Here is a 13,726-nt window from a genome sequence, read left to right on the forward strand (position 1 = left end):
TTACCCCTGACCTTCCCTAGGCCTAACCCCTGACCTTCCCTAGGCCTTACCCCTGACCTTTTGCCTCGCTTCAGGTACAGGTGGGGATACTAACATCCAGAGGTGCCACAGCACCTGAGGTCCCACAGTGAACTGAGGCCTGAGCAGGGATGAGACACCTGGCCTGGGCCTTGGCCTCAGCCCCGATGCCCCAGATCTGTCGGACGCGGGGGCGCCTGTGGGCCTGGATGACCAGGATGCCAGTCTGAAACCTCAGGACAGACGGATGGACGGACAGGCGGGCGGAACAGGTGGGAGGAGGCTGGCAGGCCCCACTGGCCCATGGCCAGGCTGGGAGTCTCGGCGCCTAGTGGCTTGGCCAGCACTTCGGCCTTCCCGACCACCGCAGACCTGGTGTGAGCAGCGGGTCTGGGGACCAAGCCCCTGTGGACAGTGGGAAGCGAGCCATCCCCTCTGTGCAGACTGCAGGGCTGAGTCCCTGCCTTGGCACTAAGCCTCGGGCAGGCATCCTGGAGGGTCCCTCTCCCAGGAACAGATGAGGGTGAGACCCTGCCTGGGCCCCTCAGCACCTCACAGTGGAGTGTGAGTGTGAGTGAGCCCAGCCCCTCCAGGCTCTCCCCTGTCCCACAGCCCTGCCCTCTGCTCTCACCGAAGCTGGGGCCCACTCTGGGTCAGAAGCCGCTGCACAGTGCCCTCACCACCCACCTCTCTTTTCAAGCAGCCCCCTGCTCTGGGCTGCCCCCTCCAAGAATTCCTGGGCCCCTGGGGCCTGCCCAGCCAAGTGCCTCAGCTTGGATGCCTTTTGGGATGGGTGCCCACCCTCCCCAGGAGGAGCCTCCTCCTCACGCCCCCTTCCCCCCCACCCTTCAGCCTGGCTGTGATGACCTGAACGATCGGTGAGCGCGTCCTGGGGCTAGAACACCTCCCCGAGCTCAGGGGGCCCCAGGGCTTGACTCAGGTGGCCCGGGGTCCTGAGCACCACCCTTGCCTTCCACTGCCAGCCCCCGGTTAAAGGAGAGGGGCAGTACCTTGTCCCCAGCCACCTGGCAGGTATTTGGTATCAGAGCCCAGAGCAGGACGGGGCTCTGCAGCCCTTCTTCCCGCCTCCGGCTCTGCCCCAGGCCCTGTCTGTCCCCTCAGCATCCACCCACGGCCCTGCCACCCTCCTGCCTCCCCTGCTTCCTCCCCTTTTCCCCCCTCCCCCAACCCCCACAGGAGTCCCAACCGCAGAAGGAAGGTCAGGAGTGGGCTCTGGGTTACGCTCAGACTTGACTGCAAACCCTTGCTCTCCGCTCCTCTCTGGGACAGGATGGGAGACAAGCATGTGGCCCAGAGGGTCAGCCAGAGGCTCCCCTCCGACGCCCACTCCTCAGGCAGAAGCTAGACATCGAGGACTTCCCTAGGCCATGGAGTCATCAGCGCTCGGACCCTGCCTCACCCCTGGAGCTGCACAAAAGGAAATAAAGAAGGGCCCGGGAGGGGGTTGCAGGGGGAAGGTTCCACTCCTTACACAGCTCCAGGAGCTGCGGCCTGGAGTGAAGCCCTGCCTGACCACACAGCCCCGATGTGGCATTTCCAGGCCAGTGTCTCCGGGGTCCCCCGCGCCCTGGGTGATGAACCCAGAGTCCCTGTGTGCTCCGAACTACTGGGGACAGGGTGAGTGACCAGAGCCCAAGGCTTTTGATTCCCTGTCCGGTGCGCCACGGCACCAGCCTCACGGCCAGCCCTGGGCTCCTGCCCCGTCACCCTGTGCACACTCCTTGAGCACCCCGACGGCCCGGCGCCTGGCATCCCAGCCTATCTCATGGACCTGAGACTCAGGAGGGTCACCCTGGGAACCTGGGCATGCTGGACACCATGCTCCACCGCCAGGGCAGTGCCACCATGAGGGGTGACGCCGCCAGGGCACTGCCAGGGGCTTGGTCCATTGGGGCCACCAGGCCGGCACTTTAGCCTGATGCAGGGCCCAACCCAGGCAGATGGGGCACAGGACACAGGACAGGCCCGGGAAGATGGGGACAGCAAGGTGATGGATCCGGCTGCTGCCCGAGGGGGCATGTCAGCTGCACCTGGAAATTCCCAGCACTCGCAGCCACTCACCCGGGAAAGGTGGGAGTCGGGATCCTGGCAGTCATCCTGGCACCCAGACCACCCCGTGTCCACCTGCGCCAACACACCTGGGACCTGGAGGCCTCTGCCACCACCGGGCAGTGGGCCCTGACCAGGTCAGCGGGCCTCGCTGAGCCCCAGACACACAAGCAGCCATCTGACCATCCAACATGTGTTTACTGGGAACCAACTGAGAGCTGAGTGCTGTGCTGGGCGCTGGGGGAGGGGGCAGCGGTCAATCCCACAACCGCAGGCCTGGCCTCTCCGAGCCTGGGTGCTGACAGGGCTCCCCTCCCACACTCGGCCTCCCATCAGCCCTGCAGATCCCGCCGGGGAAATCCGCCCCCTCCCCTCAGCACCCCCTGCGTCTGAGGCCAGCAGGACCAGCCTCCTCCCCTCTCCCCTGTTGTCCACCCTGAGCCCGGGGGCTTTCCTTAGCTCTGGATGAAGCTGCCAATCCCAGCCCTGCAGCTCCCCAGGCCTGGGGCAGCTGCCCTGCCAACACTCCGACCTCACCTCCCACTGCGCACCCCACTCTAACCAGCCGCCACCCACTCCCCGTCCCCCCAGCCCCAACCCCACCATCCCCGTCATCCCGCTGCCTCCGCTGCAGCCAGCAACGCCACCCTCCTTCTCTCCGGCACATTCTTTAGGACCCAGTTCAGAGGTCACCTTCTGTGAGAGGTTTTCCCTGGTCTACCCTCACTGCACATGGACTACTGTTCCTGCTGCGGGTACCACAGGGCTTTGCATAATCGTGGGGAAGGGGCTTCCCAACTCCACCTGCACACATGGCCAGTCTCGTTCCCCTGGCACAGGGGCTGCAGTGGGTGCTGCTGGTGTGGAGAGCAAGCTGGGACTGCTGGGGAGGACGGGCGGGAGGTCAGGAGGGGAGAGGAAGGCCCTTGAGCACTGAGGCCTATCACCCGGATGGAGAAACTGAGGTCCAGGAAAGGGGAGGGTTGCCCACAAGGTTTCCTCAAGTCTATGGCACAAGGCACCATACACATGCTGACCCGGCAGAGGTCACCAGCTGGCCAGCTGGGGCCACCTCCTCTCTGCTCAAGCCGGTCTCAGAGGAAAAAGGTCAGGGCCCATGGCAGGGAGGGACCCAGGGCAGGAATCTGAGGGCTCCTCGGCTCCCCCGCATCTACCAGGAAAGCTGTCCCTCTGGCCCCAAATCCAAATGTGGAGGCAGCCCCTGAGCTTGAGAGTCGGAGCCTCATGACTCCTGGTCGACGGACAATTCTAACCAGCTGGGTTAGTTGGTTTCTCCACCCAGGTGAGGTTACAGGCAGCGAATTAGAAGCAGTGGAGTTTGCTCAAGGCAGGAAACCTGCATCAGCAGAGCGCCATGAGACGCAGCACAGGCCTAAGGGCCAGACAGATCCAGGTTCGAATCTGGGCTCAGCCCTGTTGAGCATGACCTAGAGGGTTATTCGGTGCTCTGACCTTCACGCTCCTCCCAAGTGGGAGGCCCTTGCTTAGCTCCCCTTTTCTGGCAGCCTGGGAGGGAGCAGATTCAAAGCAGACCCCAGGTGTCTGCACACATCCACTCCACGAGAGAAAGCCTTTCCAGGGGGGCCTGGTCCCGCAGAAGTGGAATGCAAAGCCCTGTGTCCCCACTCAGGGGCCCAGGGGGCAGGTAGTATGTTCTGGAGGAATTCCTATTCGAAAGGGTTTTGCAGTTTGGGACAGTGAAGGCCTAAGTCTCAGCTCTGGATCCCTCGACACCCTGGCCCTTGGCACCCTGGCAGCACTGCCACATGCTACAGGGAGGGTGAACCCAGCCACCACAAACCCTTCCAAAGGCTCCTGCCAGGGGCCTGCTCCTTCATAGCTCCAGCTGGACATGGCAGCAGGGCTTTCTAGCACAAGGAATACCTCTGGCCTGGGAGGCACGTGGAGAAAGGTCGGGAGCAGGGATGGCCATGGGGGGTGGTTCCAGAAAGGGATGGAGGCCCACAGGTGTCACTGGGGTGGGACTGCCAGGGGCTGCTGACTTGGGCTCTTCCAGACCACAGCTGATGCCAGGGAGCTGCTTGCTGGGCAGGGTGGAGTACCCCCTCGGTCCCGCTCCAGGCAGCCGGCAGGCTTTAGGGTCTGCGGCAACAGTGTCTACCTGGGGGCTGCAGAATTTTAGTGTCTTCTACTCACAGCCTCAGATCGAGCCCTTCTGGCATCCCAGTGCCTCAGAGGCCACCTGCTCCGGCCCGAAACTGGGAGAGGCATCAGTGGGCAGGGGTCCAAGCCCTGCTCTGTGTTCCGCTGCTGAGGCTGTGGGATGACCTGCCCAGGGCCTCAGCATCTCCATCCACAGAGCAGGCCATCCACACCACATGGCTGCCTTACACAGGGGACCAGGAGTTCTGGCTTCCTTCCAGGCAAGGCCTTTCCCCATCATCCCGAGCCCTCACTCCTACATCTGCTTGTATGCCTCCAGGGCTGGAGAGCTCACTGCCTCCCTGCCAATAGAGGGGCTGGCCCAGAGGATAAGGATGCCCTGGGTGGGAAGCAGGACCAGGAGGGGGCCTGGGCAGGCGGAGCAGCTCTGTGATGGAGACCGGGAAGACGGAGAAAGGGAAGAGGAGCGCACCTGTGCCCACCCCCACCCCACCGGCTGGCCCAAAGGGAGGCCCCTGCCCTGAGCCAGGGAAGGAGGACAAATGGTGGTTTTGTCCTTGGCCAGCCGGCGGCCCGCACCACACAATGACCCTTTCATCAGGCTGAGGGAGCCCTGGGCCGGGGTTTCATCTGACAAGGGAGGGCGCCGGCCTCCTGTCCCCTTGCTGGGGGAGTTGGGGCGGGGGGGAGGTGAGCTGTGTCTGAGCTGGACCCAGGACCATGCAACATGGAGGCCTCAGGGAGCCAGCTGAAGCCCCTCCATCTGCCCCAGGAGGAGCGAGGCCCCAGGAGGTTAGGGGGCTGGCCACAGGCCACATGGAGGGGCCTGTTCTGGGTACCCCAAATCCTGAGCTGACAGAGGGTCTGCATCCCCACACCCAAGGCCTCCACCCCACCTCACCCCCTCGTCTGCCACCACCCACAGGGTCCTTCCAGGGCAGTCGGACCATGGCATTGGTCCAGGTCCCCAGCCCAGTTCTGGGCTCCCCGCAGGCTGAGCAGCCCTGGCCCCCTGCTCCCCAAGGCTGGCATGAGGCTCGGGGGGACATAAGTGTGTGGGGAGGGCAGAGGCAAGGAGTGCAACTTGCCAGACCTGTGTCCGTGGTGTCCCCAGAGAAGCCCAATGAAACAGTGTGCAGTCAGGGCGTCAAAAATCAAAAATCACCCCCCTTCGTGGTGACCTCCCCTCTCCAGGGCACCTCCAACAGCTGCCTGTACCACCCCGGAGGCCCCAGAGATCCCGGGACTCCTCTCGCTATTGGACCAGAGCCGGGAGGGCTGTTACCCAGAGGTGGCCTCAGGAAAGGGCCTCTCTCCTGGACCCTGACATTCTTGTCTGCCCACCTCAATAAGATGCCGAGAGGCTCCCTGGAGAGGAACCCTGGGTGGATGTGTTTGCCAGTGAGTATCATTCCTTCTTCTAAGAGTCTCTGTTGTGCTCCTGTTTAGTCTGGGCAGCTCCTATCCATCCTTCAAAACCCTGTCTAAGTGTCACCTCCTCTGGGAAGCCCTCCGAGATCCCCTAGAGAGTTCATTACTCTCTACTGAACAAGCACAGACACAGGGCCTCCCTCTGTCACGGGTGGCCAGCCTCCCTGCTCCTAATAGCTGAGAACGACCCCATCTTCTGAGCACTTACTGTATACCAGGCAACCAGCAGAGCTCATCTCAGCATTTGCCTGTTGAAGTCTCACACCCCCTCTAGGTTACTGTTCCCATGGCCCCCACTGTACGGAGGACACAGCTGAGGTTACGGGATGTACCCAGGCAGTAAGAGGAGGAACGGTGATGTGAACCTGGTGTCTGTGTCACCATCAGGCCCCTTGGCTTCACAAGGACCAAAGGGAAACATGGTTAGAAAATGGGCCCTTCTCCTGCGGGCCGCAATACATAGCTGCAGGACCTAACGCAGCCCTGGGAGGAAGCATGGGGGGACCCACCTTCCCCTCCTGACCCTCCCGCCCCACACACAGAAAGTCGAAGGAGTCATGTCCCAAATGCACCACTTCCCCCTTTAACTAGTGGCTGACGAGACTCACTCACATATCAACGATGTCTCGAAGTTCTCTGTGATCAGAGCAGTTCTATTCGTATATCTTGAGCTGGGGGTCCCTTGGGGGTTGAGATTTTGTCAGGTTCCCCAGCTCGGCTCACCCGTGTGCACACCCCTCCACAGAGCCACACGTGCTTTTGAATCCCAGTGGCGTATGGGCCTGACCTGAGCCTGTGCTGGAAGGATCTTCATTTCCAAGTGACCGACGGCAAGCATACTGAGGCCCAGAGAGGCCCGTGGACCTGCTCGAGGCCACACAGCAGAATTCCTCCCGTACCGGGACACGCACAGTCTCCTAGGCCAGGAGCTGCTCCTCCCCAGGGCAACCTGTCCCCGCCTGAGCCGGTGGCCCCATTCTGACCCCACGTAGGCTGCGATACCACGGGAGTGGGCCTGATTCAGCAGCCCCCTTCCAGGGTCGCGTCCACAGGGCTTCTGGAACTGCGGTTGGCACCGCCAGTAAAGCCACAGCGGCAGAGCCGGGAAGAGGCCCAGCCTTGGCAGGGCAGTGGTGAGCGCCCTCACCCCCACGGCCAGGTGGTCGGTGAGTAACTGCCCCGTCACCATGACTCACTCTGGTCCCCAGAGTGGCGGTCACCATGAGAAACTCGTACCGGAAGATCTGGGGGGATCACTGCAGCCAGCCCCACGTCTGGGAGAGGGAGGCCGAAACCGGAAGGGACCTGCCCAGGACAGTAGGTCAGCCTGGTCCTGGCACGAGGCCTGAGCCTGGCCCCCAGACCCACCGAGCCAGCACCGCAGGCCCTCCCCTCGGCCTGCAGCCCCCCACCTGCCCTCCCTCAGGCCCTTGCTGATCCTCACTGGCCCTGAGATCGCCGGCTCTGACAACAGTGGAGAGCCACGCTGGCCGGAGCTGCCTCGGATGGCCAGCCAGGCCAAGCTCAGAGTCCGGCAGGGGCTCGGGGCTCTTCCAGGCCAGCACACCCGTCCGACCAGATCAGTGGCAGCGGCCCAGGCATGCATCTGGGATTCGCTGTGCACGGACCACAGCCCGGGATGCGGAGCCGGGAGAGCAGCCCAGATGAAAGGGGCAGGATCAATTGTCCGCCAGTGTTTGTGATCCCAGCAATGGATGCCTTCTGGAAAGTTCTCTGGAGCAGAAAGAAGCCTCTGCCCAGGGCCCCCTCCTGCCCCTGGCATCCTCAGATCCCCAGGGCCAAGCTTTGGGAGCATTCTGAGAAGGCTACTGAGATGGGCTTTACCACTGACCCCCAACTGTGACTGAAGCACTTTGCACGGCTGCCTCACCTGCATTCAGGCCTCAGCTCATAGGCGGCCCACAGGGTCTTCTCTCCACACTCACATTCATTTGCACCACTGAGGACCTGCTTCCACCCACGGCATCTTACACACCTAAGCCTAACCCTAGTCAGCCCTATGCCCACCAACAGTGGGGGGAAGCCCAGCGATGCCGGAGCCTCCCTTGCTCCCTCTCGGGAACGCTCGTGTTAGTTTCTGCTCAGGAGAGGCTGGCCTCGGCACTTTCTTCCCGCTGGGGCTGAAGGTCAGGCTGGACTGACGCTGGGCAGGGGTTGCTGATGGCGGGGCAGGGGGCAGAGTCTGCCTTCCTGCCCTCCCCCCCCCCCACACACCCACTCCAGACCCCAGCACCGGTCCAGGAACGTTCGGGGAAGCTGTTGCCTTAGGAGAATTTCTGCCAACAAAGCTGGCAGTGCACACTCGAGGAGCGAGCCTCTGTGGGCACAGATGGTAGTCACGGCAGGCCTGGATTTGGGGTGCCAACCCCCAAAGGAAAACTTAGGGTCTGTGGAGGTGTACTGGCCATCACCTGCCCCAGAGCCCCTCAGCTGCTGCCCCGGCATCCCACTCTCACCAGCTCCTGAGCCCCGAGCCCACCTCCTCGTCCCAGATTCTTACTCCAAACCACCCGGGGAGGACTCCTGGTTTCCCACCCCTGGACACCTCCCCGTTAACGCCAGACCTCAGCCAGCTGGCTCCGAAAGCGATTTCTTAAGCAGAGTAGCTACCGATTCCCTAGCAAGGCTTAAGATTGACATGCTGGGGATTCTGGGAGGGGGAGACTTCTGGATCTCCACCCCCGACCTCTGAGAACCAGAGGCTTGAGATTTCAAGACCTCCTGAGTCGATCCAGATCCCAGGAGGAACGCCACAGCAGGACTTTCTGGCCTGGCACTTCGCTAGTCTGAGTCCCCAATGATCAGGCGTTCCCCACCCGGCTCGGAGCCCTGCCCTGGGCGGCCTGCCCCCCCCCCCAAATCCAGGCGATGCCTCCGCAGCCGGGGCTGCCCGCCGGGCCTGGAGCGCTCTCTGCGCCCGGACCTTGTAATTATGTCCCACAGCCCGGGAAACCGCGGGCCTTGCAGCATCTGGCTGCGGTTGCGAACTTTTGTTTCAAGATGCGCGACTATTTATAGAAGGAAAACTGGTAGGATAGTAATTTCCTAGGAGCTGGAGGAGAAACTGGCTGCGCCTCTATTAAAAGGGGGCGGGGGCGCGGCGATTTATTAGGACTGCGGCCGCGCGGGGGGAGGAGGTGGCGCGGGGAGCGGGAGGGCAGCGGCTGCCCCCTCTGGCCGCGTTAGGCGACCCCGGACGTGGCCCGCGTGTAAAGGAGGGGGAGGGGGAGGGGAGGAGAGAAGAGGGGGAGAACTGGCTCTGAGGTTTAATCAGTAGCATCCAGCTTAAATTCCCCCAAACGGCGGTTCCATAAATCAAACGTCTTTTTAAATCGGAGGCCAGAGCATATGCGTCCCATTAGGAATCCGGCGAAGCCACTGCTGCGCCGACGCGCCCCTCGGCTCCCTGGGCCCGGACGCGCCCTGCCGGGAGCTTCCCGGAGCCCGGTGGGCGCTGCCCGGCCCGACGCACCCGCGCCCCACGCTCCTCGCACTGCCTTGGCCGGCCGCACGCGCTCACTGCGCGCCCCCCTCGCCCCGGACGAGGAGTCGGCCGCGGCGAGGGTCGGGCCGCTCGGCGCGGCGAGAAGCCGCGCGAAACCACGGCAACCTCGGAGGACAGCTTGGGTGCTGTCTGGTGGGACGCGGCGTGCACGTGTGTGCCAGTGTGTACGCGGGGGAGCGGATGTGTGCGTTCGGCTCTCTCGAGTGTGGCACGGCCGTGCGGCCGCGTGTATTTATATAGGGAGGGGGATCCCGTTGGTCCAGGATTCGGCTGGGAGGCGCAGGGTATCTCCGCGCTACCCGCGCGCCCTCCGGCCCTCGCGCTCCGTGCGCGCAGCCAGGTCTACCGGCGCCGTCAGGCCTCCAGCGGGCCACCCTTTCCCTGACCTCAAGGCCAGAGCTTCTCACTGCCTCAGCCGCCCCCCCAACTGCTCAACTTCGGCGGCCTGGGCCGGCTGGAAGACCCACAGTACCCCCGCTCCCGCGCGCGCCGGGCACCCGGCGCCCCGCCCAGGGACCTCACTGCCGCGTTCCCTGCTCGCCCAGTTCCAGTGCTGGAGCCCAGGGAGGGGGGCCCCTCACCCGCCCACCCCGCGTGTGACCCGCGGCACTCACAGGTAGCTGCCGCTGGACAGGATGAGAAAGATCTGCGGGCAATAGACGGAGAGGAGCGCGCTGCGCGGCGACAGCAGGAGCATGGTGGGCCGGCGCTCCTGGCGGGGCTGCGCAGGCCCCGCGGGCAGAGCGCGTGGGCCAGCTGAGGCCGGGGTCTCCGCGGCCCTCCCAAGGTAGGGCGGCGGAACGCGGCGCTAGGGACCCGAGCGCGCGGGCCCCGGCGCAGTGGTCGCCCGTGCCCCGCCTCCAGGGCCGCGCATCTCGCTGGGGCTGGGGCTGCGGCGGGCGCTGGGGCTGGAGTGCCGGGAGGCGAGCGGGCAGTGGGCAGCGAGTGCGCCTCGGCCGCCGTCTGGCCCTCCGTCCGTCGATCGGTCGGAACCAGCTCTGTCGCTCGCTCTGGCTCACGTCTTCAAGTCTCCTGAGGCGCGCGGCTGCCATTGGACGGGCCACCCCTACATCCGCCTCCTCCGCGGGCGGGTTTTTTAAAGGGGAGGCTGACCGAAGCGTGCGGCGGGAGCCGCCTCCAGGGCTTGCCCAAACCGCCTTGGCTCGGACAATCCCCCCAACCACCAACTTCAACCAGCCACACCGCTCTGGCCCGCTCTGCAGGGTGCACCTGGGGGGAGGCACCGCGGGAGAACCACGCGGGGGCGTGCGCTCCTCCTGGGTATTGTGCTCCGCAATGTGTGCTCCTGTGTGCGTGCACGTGCCTGCATGTGTCTGCGCGTGACTGCGGGAGCGTGGGCGCGTCTGTGAGCCCGCAGGTGTGTGCGCCCAAATGCACTGTGTTCGCTGCGCCTCTGCCTGCGTGCGCCCCTGGGTTTGGTGACACTGGCTGTGGGTCGCATGCACTCACTGCCATGGCCAACCAGGCCCAGCGTGGTAGGGCTCAGCAGCGCACCAGCGCGCCGGCGTCCCTGCAGGGTCCTGCCTCTGAGTCTCTTTGGACAGGCTGCGCACTTGTTGGAGACCCCCCAACAAGTGCATAGAGGCCCCCAACTCTGGCTTCCCCCACCTCACTTCTACTCTCCTCTGAGGGGTTGGCTGGGATAGGTGTGGGGCAGAGCACACCCACAAGAACACACTTCTCTGAACAATCCTCCTTCCAGTGATCTTTTTAAAGCCCAAAGCACAAGGCTTTGAGTCCCACCTCCTATTGTCCGCCAAGCCAGGCTACATATGAATGTCTCTCTAGATGCAGTGTAGATCCCTGAAGCAGGAGTGAAGGCACAAAGAGGGAAGGTGACAAGACGGGAGAGGTCTGTGCAATATGGCCAGGGGGCCCTGAGGGAGTGGACTTCCTGGCTCCTAGACCTGGCATGGAGACTGGTCCCCAGCATCCAGGAGGAGGGGGGGCCGCCTCCCCTACCTTCACCCCTCTGGGCCCTTCTGCCTCTCCTGAACCCCAAGAGCAGGAGGTGGTCATGGAGCAAGGCTCATCCTGAGGCTTCATGACCCCAGCTCCAGTGCGCAAAGGGTACCCAGACTCCAGATGGTTCCTCGCGGCCCCGGCTCGGCCTCCTCCAGGGCTGCAGCTTGGAGGCTGCTCAGTTCCAAAGTGAGGAACTGTGCCTCCTCAAAGCCATGCGTTTTGAAACCGCCCCAATCCAAGGTGCATCTGCTCTTGAAGCCCCGATCCACAAGAAGGTTTCAAGGGCTGAGTTCTCCGTTCCTGCCAGCCCAGGGGCTCCTCCAGAGGCGGCACATCTGCACTGGCACCCGGGCTGAGGGGCATGTGTGTATGGGGGCTGCATGTGTAGACATGGGGGTGAGGGAAGCTGCTCCTGAACATTCATAATCATGGGGGTATGGGCGGGGGGAGGGGGCTGTGATCATGGAAGAGTCCCCCAATACATACAATCTCAAGATATTTCCTTGGAACTTTTATGATCCTAAAATCCCATCTCCTGGGATTCGTCAGGGCCCTGGAATACACTATCTGGAGGAGTCCCCAGGTGCCTGCAGCGGCTGTGATATCATTACCAATAAGAAAAGGTCGACTTTACTGGGACGCCCCCAGGATTAACCTTCCCAGCAGCCAGTGAAGAAGGTGCTACTGCTACCCCATTTTTCAGACGAGGGAAGGTGGGCTGGGAAGTTGAAGAGCTCGCCCAAAGCCACCCAGTGAGGAGTGAGGGGGAGGTTGGATCCCTAAGCCTTGTCCTTAGGCACTGGGCTTCCAAGTCATTTAACTCCTTAGGTCACATCTGGCCCAGCTGCCCCTTCTCCCCACCTTGTGTAGCCAAGATGGCTTGCAAAGAAAGCAGGCCCCTTCACTCCAGTACAGGCACCACCAATGTGGTGGTGACAGGGGCTGAGTCCCCTGAGTCCCCTCCCCTCCCCTCCCCTCCCCTTCCCTCTCTTTGGCAGGTCCCAGGCTGACTCTCTGGCTTTCCTGGATGTAATTCCACAGGGGTGTTTGGAGGCCACATCTTCTGTCCCCCTAGGACTGGGAGAATATATGTTTTAGGGGGCACGCCGGGGGAGGAGTCCCCCCTCCAGGGCTCCTTGGTGGGGCAGAGGACAGAAAGGCTCAGCGAGCTCTGGTTCGCTGTCTCACGTGCTCCCAGAGAGGCTGGCACAGGTGCCTGGGCACACGGGCTTGGTCTCACTCACTGGGTTCTCTCTACTCAGACACTGGCCACCATCCTATTGAGAACGGCCAGAGCTGCGGTCCCATTTACAGAGCGGAACGAGGAGGTTCAGGAAGGATAGGCGAGGGGGAACCTGCCCGAGCTGACATCCACCTCGAGCCCTGGCCCCAGTCCTGGGAGCCCAGGCCGGGCACCGCCTTCAGCTCCTTCCACAGTCCCGGGCTGGGGAGGTGGGAGTGGATCCATAGAGTTCTTCCTGCAGCCGAGGGAAGGGGTGCTTGCAGAGGACTCCTGTTGAGGAGCTGGTGTTAGGCAGAGCAGTCAGAAGCGGATGTCACAGCTCCGCCGCTTACCCTTGTGCACAGTGACTTGGCCTCCCTCGTTGCATCGCTTCCTAGTCCTTAAAACGGGAAGAGTAAAGGCACTCACCTCCACAGCTGCCAGAAGGCGGCAAGGCCTCAGTGCTGAGAACCAGGCAGCACAAGGCAAGCCTCATTAGGGGGTGCCTATTACATTAGGGGGCACAGGGGGAGTAACTGCAGGGGCTCCTGGAGGGTCCGGAAAACAGTGCCTCCCTCCCCACCCCCACCCCCCAGCAGACTCAACACACTGACTGCACCCTTACCTCCCATAAACACACACCCAGGGACACAGCCTACAACAGACCCACAATAAACAGTGCCACCAGCAGCCGCAGACACGCCCGCCCAGGCCTGCAGAGCTGAGGCTGGGACAGGGAGCTTCCAGCCCTGCCTGTGCGGCCGCTGGCCTCAGTCCCTGCCGGCCCTGGGCCTCAGTTTCTCCATCTGTAAAATGGCGGAGGAGGCGCTGGATGGAGAGGCAACGGATGAAATTACTCTCAGGTCTGCTTCTACCTCTCCGCCTGGGAGGCCGCGGCTCGGCCGGCGGCACCGGCGCCGGTCCTCCCTCGGGGCTGTTCACCGGCTTTGCCCGCGGCCGGGACCGGGCCTGCCTTCCCCGCCCCCCCGCCCCGCCGCCCACCCTTGGCGGCGCACAGTAGGCGCGCAGAGCGCGTCGGGGCGCGGAGCCGTGGGCCCCCCGGGCTTGGCGGACCGCGCCCCCCCCTCACGGTCACACTGCCCGCCCACCCCCGCTTCGAGCGAGGCCGAGACAGATTCTGTCTAAAGGAGATCGCAGCTCAACAGGTAAGGACTCGGCTGGGTTCAGGAATGTGGAAATACGACTCGGGGCAGCTACTGCCTCAAGCAGCGAGCGCGGCCCGCCGGGAGCCCGCCCGCCCGCCGGGCCGCGCGAGGGGGAGCGCGGCGAGAGGGGGCCCGGCCGAGGGCCCCGGGCGGGCGGGGGCG

At 63.7% G+C, this 13,726-nt stretch overlaps 1 protein-coding gene across 2 annotated transcripts in view; it reads right to left on the bottom strand.

The window, feature by feature from the left end:
• The window catches only part of WNT7B (Wnt family member 7B), a 50,321-nt gene that overhangs the window by 35,523 nt on the left and 1,072 nt on the right, over positions 1 to 13,726 (bottom strand). The window lies entirely within an intron of this gene.

The sequence above is a fragment of the Monodon monoceros genome, unplaced genomic scaffold (assembly GCF_005190385.1).
Source record: "Monodon monoceros isolate NGI ecotype Baffin Bay Population unplaced genomic scaffold, NGI_Narwhal_1 Super_Scaffold_6, whole genome shotgun sequence".
Lineage (NCBI taxonomy): Eukaryota > Metazoa > Chordata > Mammalia > Artiodactyla > Monodontidae > Monodon > Monodon monoceros.